Source organism: Petaurus breviceps, unplaced genomic scaffold, assembly GCF_028583685.1.
Source record: "Petaurus breviceps papuanus isolate PSGF00001 unplaced genomic scaffold, PetGlider_PUasm1.0 38, whole genome shotgun sequence".
In the NCBI taxonomy this organism is placed as follows: domain Eukaryota; kingdom Metazoa; phylum Chordata; class Mammalia; order Diprotodontia; family Petauridae; genus Petaurus; species Petaurus breviceps.
Genome location: NW_027186304.1, coordinates 991,561 through 999,252, shown reverse-complemented (window position 1 = coordinate 999,252; position 7,692 = coordinate 991,561).

Genomic DNA, 7,692 nt, shown 5'->3' with positions numbered 1-7,692 from the left:
TATCATGGTGGGTGAATAAATATAGGGAATTCACTTGCTAAGAAAATTTGTTGGTCCTGAAATAAGTTAATGCCATTTCCATATATGCTACATTTTCAACCAGCTATAGGTTAGGATTTTTATCCAAGAAGTTCACTTCATATGTTTAATAATTGACATTCTGCTATATTAGGTATACTTATTCAATGTTATAGATCTGGGTATATTTGGGAACTTCACTAACTGGAACCAGAAAGTTCATAAGGTTCCTAGTCAACAATGGAAATTAACTCAACATAATTTCAATGTGAAAGGGGGCTACAAGGGTTCTAGATAATAAAGTTCTGTTCAAAGTTCTGTTGAGAATAACAAAAGCGAAACCAGGGTAGGATCTAGATCTTTCAATCAGCCCATAATTGATTACCAGAGCAGAAATCAAGGAAATAAGGTTGAGCTGAAAGCGATTCAAACTGCTATTGTTTGCTTCAATGAAAGGAGAATGAGGAATTAAATATCTTAGTTTGGGGTCAGTGTGAATGCTCAGTAATCCTTTCTTAACTGTGATTGGCAGCTGAAAGACATCAGAGAGGATTCCCTTTGTTTTTTTTTTCTTAATTTTCCCTCTTACAAGTTTCAGCTAGAGACTCTTTCTTTGATTCTCAGCTACAAAGAGACCCAACTTCTTGGTTCTGTTTCTTAAAATCACACACAAAATCATGCAAGTGTAGGCTCAGTTTGAAGTGCTGCTTGCCCTAATTTCTGGCATGTTGGATCAAGTACGTTTTGATGTTCCTTAGGTTTTAACTTATTTTTCTGACATGTGATTACAAAATACAAGTTTCATCAATTTCTTTGTGAAGTTTAAAAGTTTTGCTAATTTTATTGTGAAATGTATGTTGAGATCAGCTGCTTTATAACTTTGCTAAAGGGGGCACAAAAAATAAACCAATTCTTTGCATTGGGAGTAGATTCCAACAGCAAAATTACTCCTCTAAGTTTTGTGGTCAATGTTGGCACAGCTGTTGATCAAGATCATTAAATATTTCAATATGATTGAGCTGAATTTAGTCATTTCTCTTCTGTAATCTACTCTAGGTCTTGCTAATTATGCATTACTAATAGGAAGATTAGAGGATGTATATGGCTCAATTAGAATGAAATGAGATGCCTTTGGTAAGAATAGTCATTCTTTCATTTAGTAGAACTACTGGGTAGTTTAATAGAGGGGCAGAAAGGGAGTAATGAATTAGAAACCATGTCAAGCAGAGCTCAGAAATTATATTCTACATTTTCTACCCTATGTGCTAGTATTACATTAGTGCCATAGAGCACCATGAATCATGTAAATGTCCTTAATATTCCTAAGATTATAGCTAGAATGCACATTTGCTACAAGTTAAAAATGAAGTCTCATTTTTTACTTTTCGAATATAATTTAATTAAACAGATTAACATAAATCCATTCTTTCTAATCAAAGGTAGATACTAGTGGCTTTAAATGTAGAAAATATTTTTATTTTAGTAAGCAATGAGAAGCAACGACCATGTTGATTTGTTTAATGAAATACATAAAAAATCAATTTCATTATTAGCTATTTACAGCATTATATGATACTTTCGCCACAAAATGCATTTTTTAATTGTTCATCATGGTTACCTTCTAATTTCTCTATTTCTCAGATCTTAATATATACTTAAATAACACATTAATACATTTTGAAGTTTTCTGCCAAATTTAAGCAGGAAGAAAAAAAACCATAAAAAACTGAAAGTAAAAGGTAGAATAGAGAGCAAAAAAATATTGAAAAATCTCTGAAGACTCACCTTTAATGGTGTAGAAATATTAATTGGCAGACCTTTTTTAGACAGAAACAACAAGTATTTTATATCACTATATTCTTCAAATCATGTGGGAAAATCATTCACACTTGTGTTTGGTTGATTTGTAATACTTTGCAAGTAAAGTGAAATGGAAAGTAAAGCAATTATCCAATAAATTTGATTAATACTGACGTTCTTGAGCAATTCAAGAATATGATTTTGTCAGTGTAAGGCTATTCCTATTGATATAAATTGCAGCCCCTCTAAGGTTTTAATAGATGATCTTTGTGCCTACTCCCCAGTTATATCTTAAAGAGACACTAAAAGGTGAAAGCAAAACTCAATTCATCACACATATATACCCCTGACATTTATTGAAGGATATGTACTTTCATGGAGGTGATTTACTCTGGGTCAGACATGAATGGATAGTAAGTGCTAAAAAGTGAAAGCTACTAAGAGACCATCCAGTGTAAAGGACAGAGCCTTCTGCATATATAGTTTCTTTTGTTCCTAAACTAGTGTTCTCTATGTGGCAGTAGCAGTATGAAATTAGGAGGATTAAGCTTCGGCAACAATGCAAATTGAGCCCAACAACTCTTACTTTTATAGTTCTTTTTTTTAAAGCTCCATATGGTATCAGACCTAATAATACAATGTGTCAATTTTTAAAAGTTTATCATTTTATTTTATTATATCACCTCAGTCTTCCCAAACATCTCCTATCAGAGAGCAATATTATAAAACAAATAGCATTTTAAAGACTAAAAAGAAAAATAAATAGAAAAGGAAAAAATCAGCAGAACTGACCAACACATCAAAAAGGTCTGGAAATAGGGACAATTTTTAATATTATTACATAGTATTATTTGTGACTCTCTCACCTCTGCAAGGAAGTAAGATGGGGGTATTTTTTTTTATACCTCTTAAGACATGCGTTTTCAGTATATATTTACAGTAGTCACTTGTTGAATTTTTATGATTGTACTTTCTATTCACATTGTTATAGTCATAATGTATTTTGTTTTCTTGGTTGTGCTTATTTCATTCTATACCATTTCATACAGATTTTTCCATACTTCTCCGTATTCATCACATTTGTCATTTCTCACAATACAATAATATTCCATTTCATTCAGGTACCACATCTTATTTCATGGGCATTCTTTCTTTACACTAGCATTTATTTGGAAAGATTCTAATTATTCCCATTGTGTGTGAAGCTTGCTTTGATTTTAGATAAATATTTTTATGATCTTAGAAAAGACAGACCTATGCTGATATTTTACAGAACTATTATGAATGAATGAAATACTTTGTCAAGGGCTTTTTCTACATCTATTGAGATTTTGTTAATGTTTTTGTTTTAAATATGATTTTTGTGATTAATAATGTTGATTGTTTCCTCATATTGAACCATCACTGGTATGGATACTGTGTGGTCATAATGAATTCTTGGATGCATTGCTATAATCTGACAGGATTTTACTTAAAATTTTTGAATCAATAAAGATTAATGATCTCGGTCTATAGTTTTTCTATGCTTTGCCCTTCCCTGGTTTAGGTATTAGAACACCTTTTGTCTCAGGAAAGGATTCTTATAGAGTGCTTTCTTTCACAAATTTTGAGAATAATTGTGTAACATTTGGTAGCGACTGATCTTTAAAAGTTTGATAAAGTTCTCCTTTGAATCTATTAGGAATTAATAGACTCCTTTCTTCACCTCAATGCTGTATTCACCCTTTGGTAGTTCCTCTATCTTCTGGCATTTGGATATTGAAAGTCTCCTCTTCTTTTAGTTTAAACATTTTTTATTTTTGAAAGTGATCACCGGTAGTTCATATGCGCATACATATGTGTGTGAGGATCCTGGATTTTATTAGTGTGTAACTGGGTATAACAAGTTCTGACTATTGTTTTTATTTCTTCTGCTTGTGTTATAATTGCATCCTGCTCATTTGCTGTATTTTTATTTGATTTTCTGCTCTCTTTGATCAGATTGGTTGAAGGTAAATCAATTTTATTAGTCTTTTTAAAGAACCAGATTTTATTTTTATTTTTCAGCTGCATAGATTATTTTTTGTTTCCAATGTATCTATTTCTCCTCTAATTTTAAACTTTTTCTCATTTTTGGTTTATTTCTTGACTTTCAAAATTTAAAAATATCATATTTATTACCTTAATTATTTCTTTTCTTTTTCATTAATGTATGTTTATGAGAAAATATATTTTCCCCAACTTTCGTTGGTATTTCATAAATTTGGCAGCTTGCCATTTTTTTCATTCTTTTTCATGTGATTATCAATTCTTTCTATGATTCATTCTTTGACTCCCTCATTTTTTGAGATTTCATTGTTAAGTCTACATTTGAGTTTGTGTCTTCTTTTTTATACTCCCTGAACACAATACTGTTTTCATTGTGTAATGGTCTGTAAATGATACATTTGTTATTTTTTTTTTACTTTTATATTTATTAAGAATATCTCAGGGCAGCCAGGTGGCTCAGCCAGTAAGAGCACCTGCCCCAGTGTTGGGATGACCTGGAGATCGAATCTGGGCTCAGATACTTAGCACCACACACAGAAATAACTGGCGGTGTAACCTTGAGCAAGTTACTTAACCCCAATTGCTTAAAAAAAAAAAAAAAGAATATCTCTCTGCTCTAATACATTGCCAGCTTTTGTAAAAGTTCCATGTGGTTCTAAGAAAAACATATATTTAGTATATCCATTGCAGAGATTTCATAAATTTTTCAGCTCTATTTTATCCAGCAATTTGTAAAGTTCTCCATTTTCCCTTATGTTTTTCTTTCTGTAAGTTTTATCCAAAACTGAGAGAAGGCATTCAAGTGTCTTGATATTATTGTCACTATTTATGTCTTCTTATCTTTCAGTTAGAATTTTCTTCGTGAATATAAAAGCTAAAACATGTCAAGCAAACAAATTTAATATGAGAGATTTGGAAAGAATCAAAGAGAAGAAAGGTGACCTATGTAGGCCTTCAATATTGTGTTGCTTACTTCCTGTGAGAGAAAAGGGAAGGGAAGAAGTAGACTACCAAACTTACATTCTGGACCAGCACACTTTTCTAGGCACACCTATGCCCAGGATATCACCAACACATATATCTGAGAAGAAGAAACAAAGACAAAGTGAGGCAATGAGGATAATGAAGGTCCTGGAGATTATACCTTAGCATATTTGCTTGGTAGTTATCAAGAACTGATTGGGGAAAATGGGGAGATTTTTGGGCAGAGGAGTAATGTATCAGCAATGCCATATTCAAAATGCCTATGGAAATTACAGATATGCTGATATAATTATCCATCACAAAATACATTATGCTTGCCATATGGGGGAATACGCTAGAAAATTTATTAAAATAACAAAAGACTGAGTCCCAAAACCAGAAAGTGAAAGCACATTGGCACAGGTAGATAAAGTAGAAAGCACCCACATTCTCAAGCCTTTAAAAGAGAACAGACTACCTCAGGCAAAGGTCCTCCTCTCCCCACTCACAGCAACCACCTAGTGTCCAGGAAGCGTGCTCCCAGCAGCTCCTGCCCCTGGCAGTCCTCAGCAGGAGTCCTTAGCAGGAATTCTAGCTGACTCAAAAAGGGCTTCACACTGCCACCGCTGCCTCTGCTGCTGCTGCCGCCATCGCCGCCACTGCTAGCCACTGCAGGAACTCTAGCTTGGCTTCCGCTTCCTCTTGCTCCACCCCTTCCTGCTACATCAGCAAGTCCAATGGGGCATGGAAGATCTTTAAATCCCATAACCCTTACAAGTAGAAGACTTATGGCATACATATCTGTCTTCAAATATTTAAAAGACTGTGAAGTGGAATAGGGATCAGACCTCTTTTGTTCAGCTCCAGAGGGCAGAACTAGGAGCAGTGAGAGAAGCTGTAAAGAGGAAGATTGACTCACACACACCAACAAATGTATAACACATACTATTTTACACAGTAGTCATTAACATTCATTTGAAGTCTTCTTTGACTCCTGCCACTATATTGTCTATCCACAGCAGATCATGGATAAGAAAAGAGATTGATTACCAAGCTAAATTTCAATCAGCAGATTGTGATGTTGTTTATGATCTAATTAGCACCATAAGATTAAATTACAATTCACAATCCATCTTTCTGTTGTCTTTACAAATTAGTTTTCATAATATATAAGAGAAATCAGTGAGTTTCAACAATTAGTGTTCAAATAAATAAATAGAAAGACATCAAAAGGTTAGTTGAATGACCAAAGGCTGTTTGAGAAAACAAAACTGACTGCTCTCCTCTCCTTTATAAACAAACTTATATGATATTGTTGAAGTAGAAACATGGAACTAGCAGTCAGAATACTGCTATGGTCTCAGTTCTGCTACTAATTAGCTTTGTGACCTTGGGCAAGATAGTAAATCTCTCAGGGTCTCAGTCTGCTCATCTGTAAAATGAGGGAATAGGATTACATGGTCTCTAGGGTCCCTTCCAGCTCTATTATTCAATTAGATTCTAACAATTTCACTATAATGGACCTTAGAGTGATTTGCCTTTGTTAAACAATAGATATTTGACTTCAGCACAGAGGTTTTTAGAAATGGTTCAACTAAAATCTTCATTCAAAAAGTCAATGTGAACTTTAGAGTAACATGAAAAGACATAGCTATTTTTCTGCCCAACTTTGGGCTGCATGGTTGGATCCTGACTGATAAATTTGACCACGAGTTATGAAAATTAATAAAATATTACATTTCATAAAGCCATATATTTAAGACTAGACCCTTAGGTGAATGATGAAAATAGTGCCTCTTATAAATGGGAGGGTAGAAAGCTTCAGCTTGATAATCATGCTAAAATACTGTCTGGTGTTAGGTAATAGGCATAGCAGATGATTGTGAACTTTTGTCTGACAATAATGACCTTACCACTGAATAGGGTGGGCTACTGCCCATAATGATGGTAGTGTGTAATGGGAATGCAAATTTGGAAGATCTTCCCTGCCCCTAGGCTAAAGTGCACCTGAAGCCTGGGGTGGGAGGCTTGTTTTTCAGTAGATACTTCTTGATTGGCCAGTGAGTCAATAAGGTTGTTACATTCTCTGAGCCAGGAGAAGGCTATATAAGCCCTGATGTGTAGCCTTGTTTTGGGGGCTCACTTTGAGAAGTGTTCTGTGATTTGATCTGAATTCTGGGAAGCCGTTGTTGAGAGTCCCCCGGCTTTGAAAAACCCAGATGTGGAAACCCAGATGTTGACTGGGTATGGATATAATGGTTGGACAGTTTGGAAATCTGTCTACTTGATCTGTTTCTGTCTTGATAATTCTGCCTGTATACTTTGAAGTTCGGGGTGCTGACCTTTTCCCCTGAACAAGGTAAACAATATATGTCTGACTGATTAAAGTAAGCCTGTTAACCCATTTTGAGTTGCTTTCCTTTATCAAAGCAGATCCAAGAACCTGTGTGAGCAGCCACCCTGAGGACGCTTGGGGTGCTTGCTGCTACATAGTGACAACACCTAATTTAAAAAGTTGATCCAATGATGCCAGATGATGTCATCTACTTAGATCATAGAGAGATAATCACAGAGAGGAGGAAAAATGATATAATATGAAAAGCGCAAGACCAGGAGTCAGGATGCCTGCAGACTGAGTCACTAGTTCTTTTCAAACTTAGTTGTACAATCTCAGGCAAATCGGTGATTTCTTGCTTCTGGGACACTTTTTTTTTACTTAATTCTCCCCCTCAAACTCCCAGAGACACAGAAAAGAAAGAGATTGGATTAGATGATATATGAACTGCTAACATCTCTGACATTCTATGTCCCTATGAATGACTGAGCTGATATGTCTGTAGCAAAATAACAGAGTCCTGCATTTTTTAGTTAATTTCAGGGTCA